Genomic DNA, 20,372 nt, shown 5'->3' on the forward strand with positions numbered 1-20,372 from the left:
CCCTCTGGTTTACTTTTCCTTCACCAAACATTGAAAGTTGCTCCAATCTGTCCTCTAAAAGCCTGGTTTCCAGGCACACCCCTGCCCCCCACCACACACACCACACACACACACACACACACACACACACACACACACACACACACACCTGACAGCCAGGTGCTGTCTTATTCGTCAATACGGCTTTTAAAATCTGCAGCCCCACATCGGGATGCTAACCACCCAGAGTCTACAGACACTTGCTGGTCCATGAACGAGCGTATCCGTGTAGCTGGAAGTTTGCAGAAATGCAGGCCCTCAGACCTCACTCCTGCCCGACTCCACCGGAATCTGCTTTTCCAGAGCCCCCAGGGAGCCACGGGAACACACATTAAACCTCAGAGGTCTGGTTGGCGCTTAAGATGATAACTGAGGAGACATGCAGGGCGTGAGGGGGCGTCTAAGGACTGCTGCTTCTGAAGAGCTGGGAGGAGAATTAAAGGGGAAGTGGGATGGGCCTGCCGCTGGGAGAAGGGGTCCAAGCCGGGCAGGGACGGGCACAGGTGAGGGTCTGCAAAGGCACGGAGCCCGTCCCCTGTGCAGCGGTGCCAGCTCCGAGACAGGCAGGATGGGAACTGTTACAGGGGCTCCCTGAGCTCCTGGGACATTTTCCTTGGCTCACCCCCCTGCCTCTCCCACCACACTCGCACCTGTCCTCCCTCCCCTTCCGAGTCCACAAGGAGAGGAAGTCCCCGAAACATTTTCCTAAATGTGACTACCTCGTTGGAGATGTATTTACTCCTTTAACTAACACGTGAAGCGCCTGCCTGAGGCCAGGAGAGCTGAGGGTGGGAATCAGTGCCAACAGCGGCAGGCCAGCGTCCTGTTCGCCGCCAGATCCGAGCGGAGCAGTCAGGCCACAAAAGGTGAGCAGGCGTCTGTCCACCATGGAATAACTTTAGCTGCCAGAGCGCCACGGGGAGTGCCGTGGGGGGTCAGGCGGGGGCTGGAGAGGAAGGATTGCTGTTGGTGGACCCCAGTGGCTCGGGGTGACATCTAAGCTGAGACCTAAATAACGAGACGCCGAATGCCAGAAATGGGTGACATCAGCCATATCACCTGCACACAAAGGAGTCGCAGTCCCACGGCCCTGAGGCCCAAATAAGCCTGGACAATTGAGGGAGAAGACCAGTGAGGCTCCGGCAAACAGAAGAAACAATTCCAGTTTCCACTTCCGCCGCTAACAGGCTCTCTGCCCTCTCCTCTCTGCACTGCCTCATGCCAGGCCCCCAGGAAGGCAGCGCGGCCTTCAATAGCAAGGACAGGTGCCGGCTTCTTCTCCTGATGCTCTAAGGCAGCGGTTCTCAACCTTCCTGATGCTGCGACCCTTTCATACAGTCCCTCATGTTGTGGTGACCCCCAACCATAAAATTATTTTCGTTGCTACTTCATAACTGTGAGTTTGCTCCTGTTATGAATCGTCATGTAAATATCTGATATGCTATATGTGTTTTCCGATGGTCGCGACCCACAGGAAACCTGACCATGTGGGAAGGTCTGGGCCTCCCTGGCCAGCAGGGAAGTGCAGGGGGCACCGTTCCCATTCTCCAGGAGGGACAGTGATGTGACGGTGTGGGGAGGACGCGGAGAAATCGAGCCCTCGGACCCTGCAGGCAAGAGTGGAAACAGTTCAGCCACTTGGGAAAACAGTCTGGCAGCTCCCTGACCAGTCAAAGGCAGAACAACCACAGGACCCCGCAAGTCCTTTCCCAGGAGCACGTGCCAGAGAGAGGAAAACACGCATCCACACAGAAACACAATGTTCCCAGCAGCCTCTTTCATAAAGAGCAACAGACGCGTGTCCCTCAGCTGACGCAGGTGGGGGGTGTGAGCACACAGCGGGGTATCAGGTGGCAATGAAAATGCCGCAACGTGGATGAACCTGGAGGACGTGTGCTCAGTGAAAGGAGCCGGCCAGAGGGCCATGCGTCGCATGATTCCATTAGCATGACGTGTCCAGAGCCGGCACATCTATACGGAGGGATGAAAAGTAGAGGTTGCCAGGACTGGGGAGAGTGGGGGGTGAGGGGTGACGGCTAAGGATGCACGATTTCTTTGGGAAATAGTGAAAATGTTCTAAAATGATTTATGGGACCACATGCACAACTCCGTGAATATAGCAAACACCTGACTTGTCTGCTTTAAGTAGGTGATGGCATGGTGTGGGGACTACCACAATAAAGCTACTAACAAGAGGAAAAGGGGGGGCCCCCACACCCTGGCTCTCAGGGGCCACACTGGGAAGCGTGGGATGGCTTATTCTCCTTAGTACTTCATTTGCCAACAACTTTACAATAATTTTTCATCAACAAACAAAAAACTAAGGGATGCTATGTCTTTTTAAGTCTCCATTATGCCAGGAAGGAGTAAATATAAGTCAATTTGCCAAAAGTCTTGTAAGGGGTCTGGAGCGCCCCCTGCCTGGGAGCCAAGTTCAGCGCCTCGGGCCTCACAAGGGCCAGGAGGCATGGCGGGCTTACCTGTGGGCAGCGCCCGGGCCGGGCTCATTTTCAGGGGTGAACTGCTCTACTCATCAAGCTGATTCCCACCCCACTTTTCTTTCCAAGGTGCTGGTAACCACAGAGATGCCCAAGAGTTTTGGGGGAGCTGAGAAATGTGTAGATCACTCCCAACTAAGAGAGGAGGAGGGGGGAGAGGGAAGGCTGGAGAGAGGGGGCAGGAGAAGGGAGAGAGAGAAGAGAGAGAGAGAGAGAGAGAGAGAGAGAGAGAGAGAGGCGGGGAGAGTGGGGAGGCAGTGTGGCAGGTGAATAAGGACTCCGCAAGCCACGTGTGAGGAACCATGGGTGGCTGGGCTGCCCATGAACCCTATTGCTTTGCCATGAGGCTAGTTCTCATGTTGTTTCCCTAACAGGGGACTTGGAGGCAGCAGGGCAGAAGGAGGCTGTGAGGAGTGGGGTCTGCTGGGAGAAAGGGGCAGGCACAAGGCAGATGATGCTGTGGGTGGGGGACGGCAGAGGTGGTGAAGGCAAACTCCTCAACGCCCTCCTCCAGCTCCCCATAGAACTAGAATTTCCTGGAACAGTCATCAGAGCTCTGGGAGTGTGTGTGTGTGTGTGTGTGTGTGTGTATGTGTGTGAGTGTGTGCGTGCGTAAGAGAGTGAGTGTGTGAGTGTGAGAGTGTGTGAGTGTGTGTGTATATGTAAGAGTGTGTGTAAGAGGGTGTGTGTGAGTGTGGGAGTGTGCGTGTGAGTGTGCGTGTGTGTGAGTGCATGTGTGTATGTGTGTGTGAGTGTGTGTGAGTATGTGTGTGTGTGAGTGTGTGTGAGTGTGAGTGTGTGTGCATGTGTGTGAGTGTGTGTGAGTGTGCATGTGTGAGTGTGTGTGTGTGAGTGTGTGTGTGTTAGGGCAGATTAGACAAATACACGTGCTCCTCATAAATCGCAGCTGTAAACTCGGAGAAGAATGTCTGGGGGGGGGGGGGTAGGACACTAACCATTTGCCTGCGGGTGTGCAACCTGAATTTTCCGCTCTGCACGGGCTCACTGGAACCGTGACCATCAGCCACGGCTGACAGCCGTCATTGCTGGCAAATTCAACTTCGGACCCCAACACCTATTTTATGACAGCAAATGGACGTGCCTGCCTGAAGGCAAATTCAGTCAGCATTAAGTCAAAATGATTTAGCTGGTGGAAGTACACATGACCGGGAGCACTTTCCCCAAGGATGTTACAGTCATGAAATCAAGAGGGACAAGGGATCCCACTTATCCGCCTGTGCAGCCTGAAGCCAGCCTTCTCTGCCCCTAAAATAGAAGTCCGAGCTCACAGGCTTGGAGGAAGTGCTGGGGCTGACCTCCAGCGATGATTCAAGGGGCTCTGGGAGGAACTGTCATTGTTGTCTCTGAAAGACTGGCGATGAATCACTAAAAGTTCTAAATAAAAAAGAAGGAAAGAAGCAGCGAAGGAAAGGGAGAGGATGAATTAAAACGGACAAAGAGAGGGAGGAATGTGGGTGGCAGGATCCCAGGTCCTGGGGACAATTCAGTGGTTTTCGGGAAAAAGCCTCTCTCTTTGCTGCTTCTCACCAATGTCAGAGATGAGCCTCCGGTTTACGCACGGAAACCGCTCTCCATCGGGAAGCGAGCCTTTCCCTTCTCTCGCCAGCGAGTGCAGGCGCTCTCCGCGAGCTGGTTATTATCATCAGAACAGCCAGGCCCAGTGCACAGGCGCCCAGGACCCCCGCCGAGGCCCTTAGGAAAGTCAGGAAGCCCCCTGCCTGCGGTGCAGGTAAGGGCTCGGGCTGGGAGGAAACCCCAGGAATATTCTGCTCCCGGGAGAAGGGCCACCGTCCACCCACCTCGGGCTCAGGGGCTGGTGTGGGAGACAGGGAGTGAGGGTTTGGAGGAGACAAGCGGCTACGTCCCAGGGAAAGGGTAGAAAGCAGACATTGGAGTAGGCGGTTAGGAGAAAAGCAGACGATGGAGAAGGTAGTGAACAAGGTGACGAAACAAGAAAGGCGTGTCTGTGCAGGAACAGGAGAGCGTTGCTAACCGTCCACCCGGCGAACGGAGGCCCAGTCGCCCCAGACCAATGGCTCCTCACCCACGTCCGCCTCGCAGAGACGCGCCCCGTCTCCACCCGAGGCCGGAAGCAGCCTCTGTCCCCCTGCGCCCCGAGGGTCAGAGCCCTAAGAGACCCCCGGAAAGACTCAGTTCACGGGAGGAGGGACACAGCAAGGAGCCAAGCTGACCATCGTCGCGCTTTTTCTATAAGGAAAGTTCATGTTAGAGGACTTCAACCTTGTGAAGAACTTTCCATGTTAAATACGGAGAAAAAAACACGTGATGGGTAAAAACGGCAAGAGAAAGCGCATGCCAACATGGCGTGTGATTGAACTGAGTGTTATGACGGCATCAGACTTCTGTTTATTCCTGACTGAAAGGGATGAAACATCTTCCCGCTTGGTGGCGGTACTTGTTTTACGTCTATAAATGACCCGCTGACAGCCAGCTAGAGAGTGTGAGGCTGGGTATTAGCGTAACCACCGCCCAGCAATGCAAAGAATAAGGAACAGAGTCCTGCCCCTTATCAGGTATCATCAGATGCTTACAACTGTGCCCCCACTCGTCTCTGAGCAGAAGGTAAATCCAGCCCTGGCCAGGTGGCTCAGTGGGTTGGAGCAGCATCCTATACACTGAAAAGTTGCAGGTTCGATTCCCCGTCAGGCACGTACCTGGGTTGTGGGTTCGATCCATCCCCAGTCAGGGAGGCAATCAATCGATGTTTCTCTCTCTCTCTTTCTCTCTCTCTCTCCTCTTTCTCTCTCCAAACATATCCTCAGGTGAGGATTAAACAAACAAAAACATGTTTTATATCCCTTTCTACCAAAAACAATGTGTAGCTACCTATAAAGAGTAGGAACAATTACAGATATTAAAAGAAATACATCGTACGCCCTACATATGAAATAAAAGGGGGACCCATTAGAGAGGGAAAGTAGAAATATCAAACAAGTTCGACATCCTGGCACTCGCACCAACCGCATGTATTGCCCGGCACACCTGTCCCAGCGAAGCACTTGAATGTCAATGTCACAGGACAGCCCTCGGCTGCGCGGTTCTCCCGGGGCCGTAGGAACGGTTCCCTCTCTCCTCTGGGCATTTTTCTCAAAAAATGGGAAAGCGAGACCTCGGGGTGGAGGCGCTTCGCACAGGACAAACGCCTCCCGCAGCGCGGCGGCCCTGGCCGTCCTCTCCCGGAGCAGAGCGTCTCTCCGGGCGGCTGTCACGGTCCTGCCAGCCTGCCACCAACAACACCTCCCGCCTCTGTCCTTCCGTGGCCACGTGGCCCGCACGATGCGTGAGCACTGGCTGGGTGTCAGGAGCCGGTCTGCCCAGGCAGGAGCAGTAAAATTCTCTTTCAAAATACTTCTCTCTCCTACTAACTAAGTGAAAGCTTCTAAAATTACCTGCCAGCCCCTTAGCGGACGAGGTTTAACAGAATCTGAGAAATGCCAACGGAGATCAGGTTCCGTTAATCCCCAGTTTGTTGCAATGAGAAAAAAAGAGATCTCCCCGCTCAGGCGGTTCATGCCAGTTTCATTACCTGTGACCCTAACGGCTCACATCACACACACACACACACACACACACACACACACACACACTCACTCACACACTCAGCCGAACATGCACCCCAAACACACACCGGGAAGCAGATATACTGATAGGCAAGGATCGAATTTGCCCTTTTGCTCCCAATTTCAACTAGTCAGACATCTCCGGGAAGTTCGTACACTTAAGCAAAAACCACCCGGCTTCTAACTAAAGTTGCCGTCCACCTGATCTGCACGGTGGGGACTCAGGTCTCCGCCAGGACTCACCGTCAGTCAAAACTGCCATTATTTGCCGACATGTGAGACCCTTTCCCAAACCCCTGGGCCTGCCCTCCTTCAGAGTAATTTCTCCATGAAAATGCAAGCAAGACAGGTGGCCCCCCCCCCCCCCCCCCGCCCATCCCAGAGACAGGCACTCAGGTGGCCGGAGAAGCGGGGGAGGCTGCTCTTCTCCAGTCCTTAACCAGACCTCAGCGCCGCCTCCTCCATGTTCCAGGGGCCTCACCTCCCTCGCCCAGCCCAGCCCAGGGCCGCAGGGAAGTCACCTGCCGTTCTTGGTCACGATCATCTCGTTAGTGACTTCCTTGAACCTCTGCCAGAGAGGGGCGTCCTCCAGGGTGATGCGCAGCTGCTTCTCCGTGGGGTCGCCCTTCTCCCTCCCCGCCTGCAGCTCGCTCTCCACCACGTTGAGCAGGCGGGAGACGGTGCCATCGCCGGTCTTCTGCGCGCCCAGCTCACTCATGGCCACGGCCCCTCAGAGGGAGATGTTGGGCTGAGACGCTCCCTACCTGCCTGCTCCCGCCTCCTGCCTCCTCCTGTCACTCGCTGTGAGGACAGTGCGAGCGGAGAGAAGACGCTGGCCCTCGCCTAAGCCCCTACCTAGCATGACACCCTCCAAGCCTCCAAATTATACACCAACCTGTTAAGCTTTAGTGGGGGGGGGGGGGGGCAGGGGAGGGGGGAGAAAAGCCCTCTCTTAATCACTCATTGGATCAGGTGGGGGAGAGCCCTCCCTGCCATTGGCTGCTGGCACAGAGGAACCGTTTAAGAAGAGTACTCCATCCAAATTATCCGGCTTTTATCTTGTTGTACCCGAAGAGGCCTAATCAGCAGGTGGAGGACCATTTTCCCGTTAATTAAAATCGTTCCAGGCCCCGACTGCCACAACTGGGCAATCGTGTTTGTGTATAAAGCGTGGCGTGTGGCCCCTATAGGAAGGAGGGCCCGGGGGGACGGGCAAACGTGAGGCCCAGGCAGGCTCTCCTGACACGTCCAGAACCTACGTCCCTGGGCCACCCGCCAGCCCCAACTCAGAGCCTGTACAGAGGCCGAGGGCGCCACGCCAGGGAACGTGACCACCGCCCCAGGTCACAGGTCAGGACAAAGAGCGAAGGACCTCTCTCCCAGGGCGTCCCCGAAGGGTCCCCCTCTCCTGGCGGATCCTACACACCCACTGCTCACCTCCCACCAGCAGAGCCAAGCCCGTGGCCCTAATCCCAGGGTGGCTGGAGGGAGAAAGTCCCTTAGCGTCTCCCTAGGGCTGCTCTGCCCACAGCGAGGGGAACCGGCACAGACACCAGGGTGCAGAGCAGCTTCGGTCCAGACAGCTCTGCGGCGTGTTCTCCTCCGACAGCCACGCACTTGCACTCGGGGAGGTGCCCACGCCTCCCGGGAAGATACTAGATGCGTCCCTTTGTCTCCCACGCACCAGGCGCAGACTGGGACCCAGGGCTGGGCAGCGCCTCCTCCTCAACCCCCAGTGGACCCTGGGGCTGTGGGCTCTTCTCGCTGCAACAGGAAGTCGGGGGGTCAAAACAGAAGGAGAATAAAAGCAAAAGGGAAGACCAAGTCAGGGCGAGGACCATGCCGAAAGCGCACTCGGTGCCTGCGAGGTGCCCGGGCCTCCTGGGGTGGACGGAGCAGGCGTGGCTGCACCTTCCCGGGTTTAACGAGAGAGAGGTGGCCATGCAGACAACAAGCCACCGACGCGGGGACAGGCTCAGGCCGTGGCACAGGGGAGGTGGGGGACATGGGCGCCAGGCGGGTGGGAGGATGGGGTGGGAAGGGTTGGAGGGAAAGGTTCTCTGCGGAGGAGACGCTCCGGTGAGACCAACACGGTGCTGGGCAGCCAGGGAAGGGGGAGGAGGGCGGGCGGAGGACCCGGAGAGAAGCAAGGCCGGCCCGGAGAGAACGGGTCAGAGGGGTCGGGAAAGGTCACGAAGGAGCAGCTCAGAGAACGCTGAGCTTCCGGGGAGAAACCACAGGCAGGACAGTGTGCACGGAAGTCTGAGCATCTTAGGGACTGGACCATCGCTTTCCTCTGAAAGGGAGGGTGTGGGTGCGTCTGGGTGGGACCCGGTGATGGGACGATGTCTTGAAAGTTTATATCAGAAACAGTTCCCTTTGGAGACCCCCAGCCACCAGCCAGGCAGCTATCCCTCCCCCGCTGCCTCGGAAAGCAAGAGCCTGACTTTCAGAAGAGAGGGGCTTGGAAGCATTTGTCCTCGGAGTCAGGAGTCACTGATGGGGCAGGTGTAAGGGCCACACTGAGCACAGAGGATTAAGGCACAGTCCTGCCCTGGCAGGTAGCGAAATGGTTAGAGCGTCCACCCGCGCACCCAAGGGTCTCGGGTTCAATGACCAGTAAGGACTAGTTACCTAGGTTGTAGGTTCGATCTCCGCCCTGGTTAGGGCACATTGTCTCTCTCACACCTCTCTCTCTCTCTCTCTCTCTCTCTCTCTCTCTCTCTTTCCCCGTTTCCTCCCTCCTTTCCACTCTCTAAAAATCAGCAGAAAAATATCCTTGGGTGAGCCCTGGCCAGTTTGGTTCAGTACATAGAGGTCTGCCTGCGGCCCAAAGGGCCCCAGTTTCAATTCTGGTCAAGAGCACATGCCTGGATTGCCGGCTCGATCCCCAGTAGGGGGCGTGCAGGAGGCAGCCAATCAATGATTCTCTCTAATCATTGATGTTTCTATCTCTCTCTCCCTCTCCCTTCCCCTCTGAAATCAATTTTTAAAATACACACACACACACACACACACACACACACACACACACACACACACACTGGCCAGATTATTATGACCACCTGATGTTTGTAGGCAAATTAACTATAATTTCGCACTGAAGTTGCTAGAGGGCCAGATCATTATAAACATCTGAATAGCACAACATACCTAAGTATCGTTGCTGATCACGTTCATCCTATCACGTTGATGGCGTATCCCAATGGAGACGGCTTCTTCCATCAAGACAATGCGCCATGCCACGGTGCTCGTATTGTGCAGGAGTGGTTTCAAGAACATGAGGGAGACTTTACCTTGCTTAGGTGGCCCCCAAATCACCAGATCGCAATCCAATTGAGCATTTGTGGGACGAAGTTAAAAGAGCCATCAGGCAGCTGGTTCCACAGCCATCAAACCTCACAGAACTGGACAGTGCTATTCATCAGGCATGGTGTCCGATTCCTCGCATCACCTTTCAACATCTCGTGGAGTCAAAGCCAAGAAGAATCGCCGCAGTGTTGAAGGCAAAAGGTGGCCCAACGAAGTACTGATGGGTGGTCATAATAATCTGGCCACTCACTGCGTGTGTGTGTGTGTGTGTGTGTATTCTCCTCAAGTGAGATTTCACAAGAAGAGAAAGACACAGTCCTTAGGTAAGAGACTTGATTCCTCCGTGAAATGACCCGTCCCCAAGTACCGCCCGCCCATCAAACGGGGAAGGCCCTCTGTCACGCCTGCCCTTGCTAGTAGGCAGGTCATCATCATATCTGTGCCTCCACCTTAGATATGCCCACGCAGTCAGGGACCACGCAGTCAGGGACCATCCAACATTTAAGTCAAACCAAAGCAAAAAAAAAGAAATTCTGAGGAAACAGACTATGCAGGCAGCAGAGGAGAACAAGAGAAACCGTAACCACAGTCAGGCCTTTCCAGCAGGCGGGCTGCGGGCGGGCTCTGTCCCGGTTACGGGCTGAGGCCCGCGGCTCCCACAGGCCTCCACGCCATCCACGCAGAGCCTCGCCGCTGGCTCTCTCCCTCCAGAGCAGCGGGAGGGACCTTCTCCTCTTTTAAGGGATCATAGGATTAGGTGAGACCCACCTAAAATGACTCCCTTTTATTAACTAAGTAAACTGACTAGGAATCCTAACTGCACCTGGAAAGTCCTTCTTGCCATAATCCAGGAGTGACACCCCACCACATTCAGAGGCCCTGCCACCCTCAAGGAAGGGGGTGGCACGGGCTTTTCCCCCAAGAGACAGAATCTTGGGGGCCATCTTCGAATCCCGCCCACCAGAGAACATTAAAAACAAACAAGCCAGAAAGCAGAAGAAAAAAGCAGAGGCAACTACAAACTCTAAGGGTTAAAACAAATTGTCCAAGAAAGGAGATATAATCACAGTATACTAGGCCTCGACTAGAAATACAATTGTAACAATGTCAATATTGACTTAACAAAAACTCATGGTATTAGGATGATGAGAAAAGGGGAAGCTTGTGTGGCAGGGAAAAGGGGGTGCTGAATTCACGTCTCCTATGGTAGGAAGAGAGTAAATCATGTCTAACATTGAAAATCAACAAACTTAGCCGCATGCATACACCGTCCAGCAATCTGGGAAGAAACGGCAGATGTAACAGCATAAAGAGAGGACAGTGACGCCCCTGGCCGGGCGCACAGCAGGTTGGACGTCCTCCCATACACCAAGAGGTGGCGGGTTCGATTCCCGGTCCGGGCTCATAACCAGGTTGTGGGTTTAATCCCATGGGGCCCATTCGGGAGACAACCAACCAATCTCTCTCTCTCTCCCCCTCCCCCACCTCTCTCTAAAAAATCAATACAATTTTTTAAAATGTTTAAAGAAAGAGAGGACAGTAACTGCTTCTGGGGAGAGGGACAGAGGAATACTGGGTTTTTTCCTATAAGTTTTTAACCATATGAGTAAATGAAACATTAACAAGATTTATATCTAATTTTTAATTCAACAACATATAAAGATAATTATGTTATCAAATAATGTTATCACTTTACTGTTTGTAAATTATTCCATCTTATGAATGGGTCATGTTTCATTTACCCAAGCTTCCCTTCCTGTATATTTACTATTTTAACAATTAGATAAAAATTCTGTACAGTAAATATTCGAGAACAGCCATGATTGTTTTCTTGCAGTGTCTTTAGAAGTGGTGCTAATTGCCAAGCACACAATATGCTAAGCAGTTTATAGGGATGATCCCACTTAATCCTTATAAGAATCCCATAGGGCTCGTGCTATGAGTATACCCACCATTTAGGTGAGACAGCTGAGCTAAAAAGTTGGTTAAGTAATGAGCCCACGGCACTGAGCCACTAAGTTGGAGGCCACACAGCCCTGCATCCTGGGCAGTCAACACCACGACTCCTCCTGCTTCCCGTGCCAGGAGGGGCCGAAGTCTCTGAGTTCTCCCGACATCCTCTGGTTTTATGGCCACAGGAGGGTGTGCTTCCCTGGCACCAACCCCAGCATTCATTCAACCCCATCACGGAGCCGCTCTGTGCTGGCTCGCAGGGCCCAGGAGGGAGGAAAGGGCCAGATGGCTGCAGTGAAGTTTGGGAGGGAAGCTGCCAGAGGCGGCCCAGAACCCGGGGAGCGGGACACTTCTGGGGAGCGGGCGACACCGGAGTGCGGAAAGGGCCTAAGCTCACCGGGCACAGGACGAACTGCACTCCAGGAAGAGAGATTCCATGAAGAGGCTGGAGGCGCAAAACCACGGAGCGTTGCAATAACCTGGAGGGGTTCAGCCGTGGAACGTGGACGAGAGGAAATTTAACGGGGTTTGGACCTTCAGTATTTCCCACAGGCAAACCCTGCTGGTGGCACGGGACCGACAGTGTGGTTAGAACACGTTTGCCAGAGAAACAGAGCCAGCAGGTGCAACGTGTGTCTTCCAGGGCAAGGAAAAAGTAAAGTAGATAAGAGAACTATTGAAGCTAGAATACCAGCCCAGCAAGAGTGAAGGTGAGACTCACACGTCCCAAAGGCAGTGCGAGATGACTGCAGCTTCCAAAAGCCGCCTGGGTGATTAGAGCGGCCACTTCGTTCAGCAAGGAGACAAGCGTGGCATTGTGGGGGGAGGGCAGGGGGGAGGGCGAGCCAGCAGGTGCAGGGGGACGCAGAGGGCATGGCAGCCGGGGCAGCTCTTTAGAAGGTGGGGTCCACAGGCTGCCGCTGCTGGGGAGAGGGCACACGCGAGGATGCCCTGGAGTCTAGCTGGAAGGCTGGGCAGGAGACGGGCATTTCCCAGGACAGAGGACACGGAGGAGTGGAGGGTGGCGTCCAAGCTCACCATGAGCAGGAACACGCCCCGCCCCCCCCCAAGAGCAGTCACAGCTCGCAGGCCGCCTGTGAGCACCCTGGACACCGACTGGGATGTGGGAACTAGGGGTCATGCCAGCTCTGACCCCCGGCCCTGACCTTGGGGGATGAGGGCTCCGTGTTCTGCCTGAGGAGGATGTCGTTCTATCTCCCAGGTCCAGCAGCTGCCCTGCTGCTTTCCGGGGGTGAGCGGAGGGTATTAATTAAGGGGTGCGACCTGGCGGACACCCGATAGCCCTGCCCTCCTCGGCGCACGGTGCCGTGTCTCGGACTCAAAGGGCAGAAGTGGAAAGCCACGCAACCTGAGCCCAGGCCTGGAGCGGCCTGGCCATGCCGCCGGCACACACCGCGCAGAGCCCGCGTCTGTACATTCAGTCCCTGCAGAGACCTGACACCTGCTCCCCCGCCCGTGCCCCCAGGAAATTAACGCTGGCCCAGGTACCTGGTCGTAATTAAACCGAACAAAAAGACAGCTGCTCTGCCTTTCTTTTCTAATCACCAACCTGCAGCCGGGGGATTACTAGCTTTGGGGCAATTTAGGGAGGATTACTCTTTCATTAGTGTCTGGGGAGGCAGTTCCAACCCGATGTCATAGGAGACTCGTCACACACCCTCCCACGCCGACAACCCATCCCTCTCTGTGTCCGAAAGGTTAACCTATAAAGCCACTGGCAACCCACTATTCGTCACACCCCACACAGCTGCGTTTTCACCAGAAACATCACCCAGAATGAATTCTGCCCGTGTCTCCAGGGATCTACAAGAACGTCATTCCAAACCTCCCTTCAGTCGCTGACGATGATGATGGGAGGGAACCGCCCCAGGGAGGATACCCTGTCCTCCAGATTGACAAGGTTAAAAGGCTCCTGACTTCCCCGCAGCTACCCACCCTCATGCAGCTAAGCCAGGGACACACACACGCTGGCCTAGGACCCGAGGCTGGGCACCCAGCCTGGAGACATGAAAAGGCATGCGTCCATCCAAGGCACCAAAAGCAAAGACATTTTAAATATTGTGTGGGGACAGACCAACTACATCCGCAGGCCCGTCAGCCTGCCTGCCTGTGGCCTCCCCTTTATACTTTCATTCATTCAGCAAATAACTGAGGTGCAGAGTCTCCTTTGGGTGGTGTGCTGGGGGGCAGGGCAGTCAGCAACAACAGACTCAGCCCTCAGGGGACTTCCAGTCTGCCAAGGACAACACAGAGTGGGGGGGTGCGGAGGGGGTGCCCCCCCCCCCAGGAAGTGAGGCTGACGCTGAAATGTGCAGGTGAGGAGGAGTAATCTGGCAGAGGGGACAGAGGCAGGTGAAACAGCACATGCGAAGACCACATGGCAAGAGAACATGACCGGAGGCAGGAATGACAGGGTGAAGATGAAAAGGGAGAAGCCAGACCACACCAGGCCCACAGCCCTGTAGGTCTAAGTATGAGACACGGCCTCATCCTGAAGGCAATGGAAGGCAAGTGCAAAAGACCACGCTGTTACGATGAAGGGACTGCGGTGGAAGGTGCCGGGACAGGTGTGGAGGCATCAGCAGACACGGCCATCACCCCAGCCAGCGACGGGCTCGCTCGGCACGGAAACGTCTTGGTTACGCCCCTGCTCTACAAGGTGAGGCTGAAGGGCCCTCCTTCCATCTTCCCGAAGCTGCTGGGTTCTGGGACTCAGCGGTGTGGTGGCACCAACCTGGGTGTGCGTTCTCCGGACTCCCATGCCCTCCATCACTACAGGGGCCGCTGCTAGCCCTTCGCTGGCTGGTTTTTCTATGCGAAAGACTCCAATCTCTTCACCCCGACCCTGTTCAGAGGCCCAGGGGTTCCGTGAACCGTTTCCAGCTCATCGCAGGGAGAGGAAAAAACACATTTTTTCTATCTATATGAAATGATCGGTTAACAAAAGGTATGGTGGTAATCGTTTTGCAGTATATGTAAGTCAGAGGTCCTCAAACTTTTTAAACAGGGGGCCAGCTCACTGTCCCTCAGACATTCCACACATGCGCACTGCGGGCCCAGGACGAGTCGGCTGCTAAGCAGGACAGGCAGTGGCGGTAAAAACACCCGGCGGGCCAGATAAATGTTTTCGGCGGGCCGCACGTGGCCCGCGGGCCGCAGTTTGAGGACCCCTGATGTAAGTCATTACACTGTACACCTTAAACTTACACAGGGCTACATCAGCTAAAGCTCAGTAAAACGGAGAAAGGAAGGCATTCTGAAGAAAACTAGCGCAGGGACGCTGCACACAGGATGGCGGTGACCTCTGAGAGACACAGGAGGCAATACCGCACAAGCGCACAAGGCAACCTCGAGGTGTTGGCAACATTCTATTTCTTGATGTGGGTGGTGGTGATACCATCACTGAGCTGTACATTCTTTATTGGTTTGTATTTTCTATCTTTGTGTGTTTTATTTTTCAAAAGGTTTAGAATAAGCAAAGTGTAAACAACTGATTGAATGAATAGTTAAACCCAAATTATAATTTCTAGAAGTAGACATAATCAGTAAGGTTAGAAGCTGAACAACACTATGAGACAATTTTACATAATTGGTATTTATTGAATACTCCACCCAACACATACACAATCTTTTCAAAGACACCTGGAACACCCACCAAGATAGACTATATGCTGGGCAATAATAAAACAAGGCCCAATAAATGTTAAAAGATTAAAATCATTTGGAGTATGCTCTCTGACTACAAAAGAATTAAACTATAAATCAATAATAGCTATTTGGAAAATCTCCAAGGGTTTGAAAGTTAAATACACTTACAAATAATCAATAGGTCAAAGAAGAAATCACAGGGAAATGAGAAAATATTTCAAACTGAATTAAAATGAAACACAACATATCAAAATTTGTGAAGTGCAGCTAAAGCAGTGCTTAGAGGGAAATTTATAGTATTATATTAGAAAAGATGAAAGATCTAAAATCAATTATTTAAGCTCCCACCTTAAAAAGCTAGAAGAATCAGTTAAACCCAAAGAAAGTATAAGAAAATAAATAATAAAGGTAAGAAAATAAATCAATTAAATAAAAAACAGATAACCAATCATGAAATGAAAGTGGGTATTTTTTATTGTAAAACTAGAGACCCAGCACACGAAATCACACGAGACTCAGACCCACCACACGGCCGCGGAACACCAGACCCACCGCGCCAGGAGACCCATCAATCACCTCCTGGTGACCGGTCATTTGGTCGTTCCAGTGTTATGGCCACTGGCCTTTTATAATGTAGATACATCACGAAAGTGCACATGTAGGACATTTCAAACACATACAGATTTATCAGAGTAAACATCTTGTAAATGTAAATTCCACTTAATAGGACATGACCAGCACCCAGGATCCGCCTGCACACCGTGTCCCTTCCCAATCATTAATCTCCCCATCCCTCCCAAAGTCATCACTATCCTAACTTTATGCAAATAACTTCTTTGCCTGTCATTTTAATTTAACCACCTAAGAATGCACCTTTAAAGTCTAGAATTTAGTTTTATCTGGTTTTTCATCTTCATACAATAACACAATATTAGATGTTTGTTAACCATTCACGTCTTCATTAAATACTTGTTCAAATCTTTTTAACAGGTTTCTTTAAAACAATCAATAAAATTCATAAACCTCAGGCGAAGAGAAGAGACACAAAGTACCAGTCTCTGCAATGAAAGACGGGACACTACAAATCCTATAGACATGAAAAGAATTTTAAAAAATTATAAACCTTATGCTAATGAATCTAACAACCCTAGTTTAGTCAATGTGACTAAACAAGCTATGTGTGCAGGAACAGCCCCAGAACACCTTACCTTTCCAGCACCTTCACACCTGTCCTTACACCCATCCCCGGGCCTCCAAAAGAGAGGGCCACATACCAGTTCAGCTTAACCAACATCTGGAAGTGCCTACAATGTATGCTACCCACTAAGGATTCATATTAAAGGCGTGGTCTTTCCTATAGTCATACAATCATCATTTGGTGTAGTGACTCCTGGAAATACAAACAAGAATAAGAGGCAACACTAGCTTTATTAAAGATCATAACATTATCATTTATTAAAGGGGAGAAAAGCACAACAAAAAATGAATTGTTTGTGATTCTTTTTGGGGTGGGGGGTGAAATAGCTTATGCCAGCAAAATCCTTTCTCTCTGAAATGAGTAAAAAGAGCAGAGTCTTTATTGTATGAAATAGCTCAAGGTAGGAAAAGGAGCACACAAACATTTCTGGATATTAAAAAATTCAGTGATGCCATCAGCAACATTCAAAACTGCTGACTATACAATTATAAAAACGGAACCACGTTTTAACAAAGTGTTTTTAAAAGCTCATCATATTGAACAGGCACAATGTTCTGAAGGCACAGAAATTTCCATGGGTTTCTGAACATCCTCACCCCCACCTTCACAATTTACAAACGCAGCCAAAAATATGAGTTCAGAGGGGTTTTGTGTGTTTCCTTTCCTTGTTCAAAGTGGCTAAGTCAAGCAAATATACGGAAGGCAAAGTAAACATGTGTCATAGCAGAAAGGCAAGATTAACTGTAAGCTGATTCTCCTGTAGGACATTTCACAAACGCAAGGTTCGTCCAGACTTTCGGTCGGTAAGCCTCACTGCCTCCTGCCAGCACGGATGTCCGGCCGCGGCTGCAACTGCCCAGGCTCGTCCGCATGGTCCCAGGACGCCAGGCAAGACGCTCAGTGTGGCAGCCCATTCACATCAGGGAGCTTTTATCTGTGACATTTTCTTGGTTTTGTTTATTAGATGTAGTGACACTACTTTGCTATGAATGCGCACACTAGTATTGTTTATTACACCGATTTCCAACTAGTGAGCCAAAAGAACTTTAAAACATGCAACACCTGCCCGTTTAGTCCAGGCACTGACCTCTTCTCCCTTAGATCGCCAAATAAAAATGACAACAGCCAAAACAACAGTCATCCAGTGGGAACGAACCAAAATTGCACCTATTCTTTTTTGTCAAATTGTCAAAAAACATGTTTTTTGGCATGCCGCAGAATTTTAGCAGTTAGTTTGTGCCACGCGATGAAACGGCTGAAATCGCTGATCACAATGCTATGGACCGACCTTTGGCTTCAAAGAGCCAATCCCTCCTGTCCCATGGACTCACTCTTCCCTGCTCGTAGCTCGTCGGAGCTACAGGATGTTTCGTGCATTTCTGAGCCATGATCAGCTGGCCAGTTCCTGCTAGGGGGCAGGTAATCTTGTTCTGTCCATGTACTCAGGCTCTGCTACCCCCACTGGCTCTCCGGCCCTGGAGCGAGGAGCCTGCGGGCCCTCCGGGAGCGGTGCTGGTGCACGCTGGAGGTCACCCATGCATCAGGGTAGAACTGGAAAGCTGCCGAAAGGGGAACTAGACACCCTGTATCTTGAGTGAACTGGAATTAAATACCTTGCACAGCACCTTCCCTCTTTACTCAAATAAAACCCTCAAGATCTCAGAGTTTCATCAAGCTTTGTGTTAGAAGGTACTTTAAACACATAATTTAGCCCCCCAATGTTTTAAGTAAGGACTTCCAAAAAGATCTGGACTTCTAAATCTAAATTCTTCTGTTAACGTCTTATCAAGAGACACACGGATATAAATCTGCATTTAACTTCAGTGGAAGGTCTGTTAGCTTTTTAAAAAATAATATCTGTGAAGAAACTACTGCACATCGTACATCAAAAAATACTTGGGTTTTAAAGTCAAAACTGTATCAGCAATCTAGCCTCGTGGCTCCATGAGCCTGCACACTGACGCGCTGTGCAGCAGTGATCTGAGGGGACAGGGCTGGCCAGGCTGCCCCACTGAGGGGTCCCCGGCCACAGCACTGCAGCCGTTCCTAACTCATTCCACGTGTTCTCATCACTCAACAGCTGTCACCTGTGGCGCTCCCCAAGCCAGACGCAGCCAGAGCAGCATGCCCACACCCCACACCCCTTTTTAAGGTACGCCCCACTTCTCCATTGTATTTAGGGCACACACAGCCTGGGGTGGGAGGGTCCGTGGGTAAAGAGCCCACAGTCGCCCCCCCAGTGACAGAAGCTCCTCGCACTGGTAAGCACCGTGGCAATGCTCAGCTGGGGGCAGTTTGCTCTTCCCGGAGACGAGGCGGCCTGCCCAGGAGGGGGGCCGAGGAGCCAGCCGGCCTGGGCAGCGGTGGCCGGGGCACAGCCACGCCGAGGAGCCGAGCCTGGAGGCAGAGGGAGCCGTCTTTGAGAGGGAGACAGGAGCTGGGAGGCAGGCGCTGAGGGGCGTGGAGCGGCCAGGAGCTTGCTGGCCAGCTGCTCCCAACCTCCCAGCACAGCGGCCGCAGGGAGCAGGGCCATGGAGGACGGGGCGGGGATCCTGCCGCCCACAGCCGACCTGTGGCCTCAGGTGAGCACATCCCGTCGGCAGGTGTCACCTCAGTGGTTCCCTCCACTCCCAGAATGCAATGGTCTCTCCCCCCAGCGGTGAGCTTGCAAGGCAGGGGAGCAGGACGGCCCCGACTGCCCCGGGTCTGAAACCCCAATTCTCCACTCCCCGTCTCTGCCACCCACGAGGCTGCTGTAAACCAGCAGCTGCTTGGTAACGGTGTCCAGCAGATTTGAAATGGATGTCTTCCTCCCACAAAAACAAGTCTGAAGCAAACAAAGCACAGGCAGCGGCAGGAGAAACTTAGGCTTCTGGAAGGTTCTGGAAGGTCTGGAAGGCAGGCTCACGCCCGCGCTGCCCACGTGTCCTCACTGGAGAAGTCGGAGCAAACTGGCCACAGGCCACAGAGCCGCCGCCCCCTCCTGGTGGGACCCGCACAGACCCCTGAGGCCGCTCCCCTTGAACAATGGAGACAAGACCACCACGGGCGAGTTGCTGTGGATATTAAATGACATCACGCCTGGCAACACCCACCGTGCAGACATGTTGTCCCAGGGCACTGCTTTTAGAAACGTTAACGGCCAGAGACATGCACCCTGTCACCGTCCGCGGCCATCGGCGATTTCTGGGGTTAAGTAACGTTACCTCGTTTACTGCGACCCCTCCACCATGCTGGGCCCTCTCCTGCCGCTACCGGTGCGGATTATTTACTCCCGTTGGTTAAACACGAGCAATCTGAGGGCCAGGGGTCAGGTGACTTGTTCAGTGTGGATGTGGCAGAGCCGCACTCACACCCAGACAGGTCTGACCTCAAAGCCCAGTTCACCACCATCGACACACCCTGGTGCATCTTAAAGGCAGTGCTGTGCCCGTCAAGACCTGGACTCTCCAAGAGGCACCCGGGACCCATAAAAGCCAGAGGGTACGTTCACTCTCCCTTCCCGGCTGAAAGCGGGTGAGGGACCACAGCCTCGCTCAGGCCCGCTCAGACCTCCCAGCGCAAAAGGAAAGGCTGGCCGGTCTGGGTCGCAGCGGCAGAGGATCCAGCAACAGCCACAGCCAGGGGACCACCTCGGTGTGGAGGTGCGAGCATGAGCCCGAGTGGGCGGCCGGAGCTGGGCAAGGACAGAAAGGCCCAGTGGAGGTCCTTCAGTGCAAGAGCTCCGGCGGCCCCGGCAGGACATTCGGATGGTCAGGCAGCAACGGGCTCAAGGGCACACAGAAAACAGAGAGGCCACCGGTCAGGGCGCCTCCCAAAGGGGACAGGGCCGGAGACACCGCAGTGACGGAGATCAGGACCGAGAGGTCACAGGCGTGGAGGGAAGCAGGGACCCAGGCCCTGGAGCACCCCAGGGCCACCCCGGGAAACACAGGGTCCGGAGAAGGGCTGAGGCTGGGCGCCCGCTCAGGCTCAGCTCTGCCACAGCCGGAGCTTTGGGTAGAACTGGCAACCTCTCTGACCCTCCACTGCTCAGCGACGAGGCTTGTGAGGACCAGATAAGACCAGGGACACGCGAGCACGGGGGGATGGACATCCGGC

The sequence above is a fragment of the Myotis nattereri genome, assembly GCF_964212035.1.
Source record: "Myotis nattereri genome assembly, chromosome: 18".
NCBI lineage: Eukaryota > Metazoa > Chordata > Mammalia > Chiroptera > Vespertilionidae > Myotis > Myotis nattereri.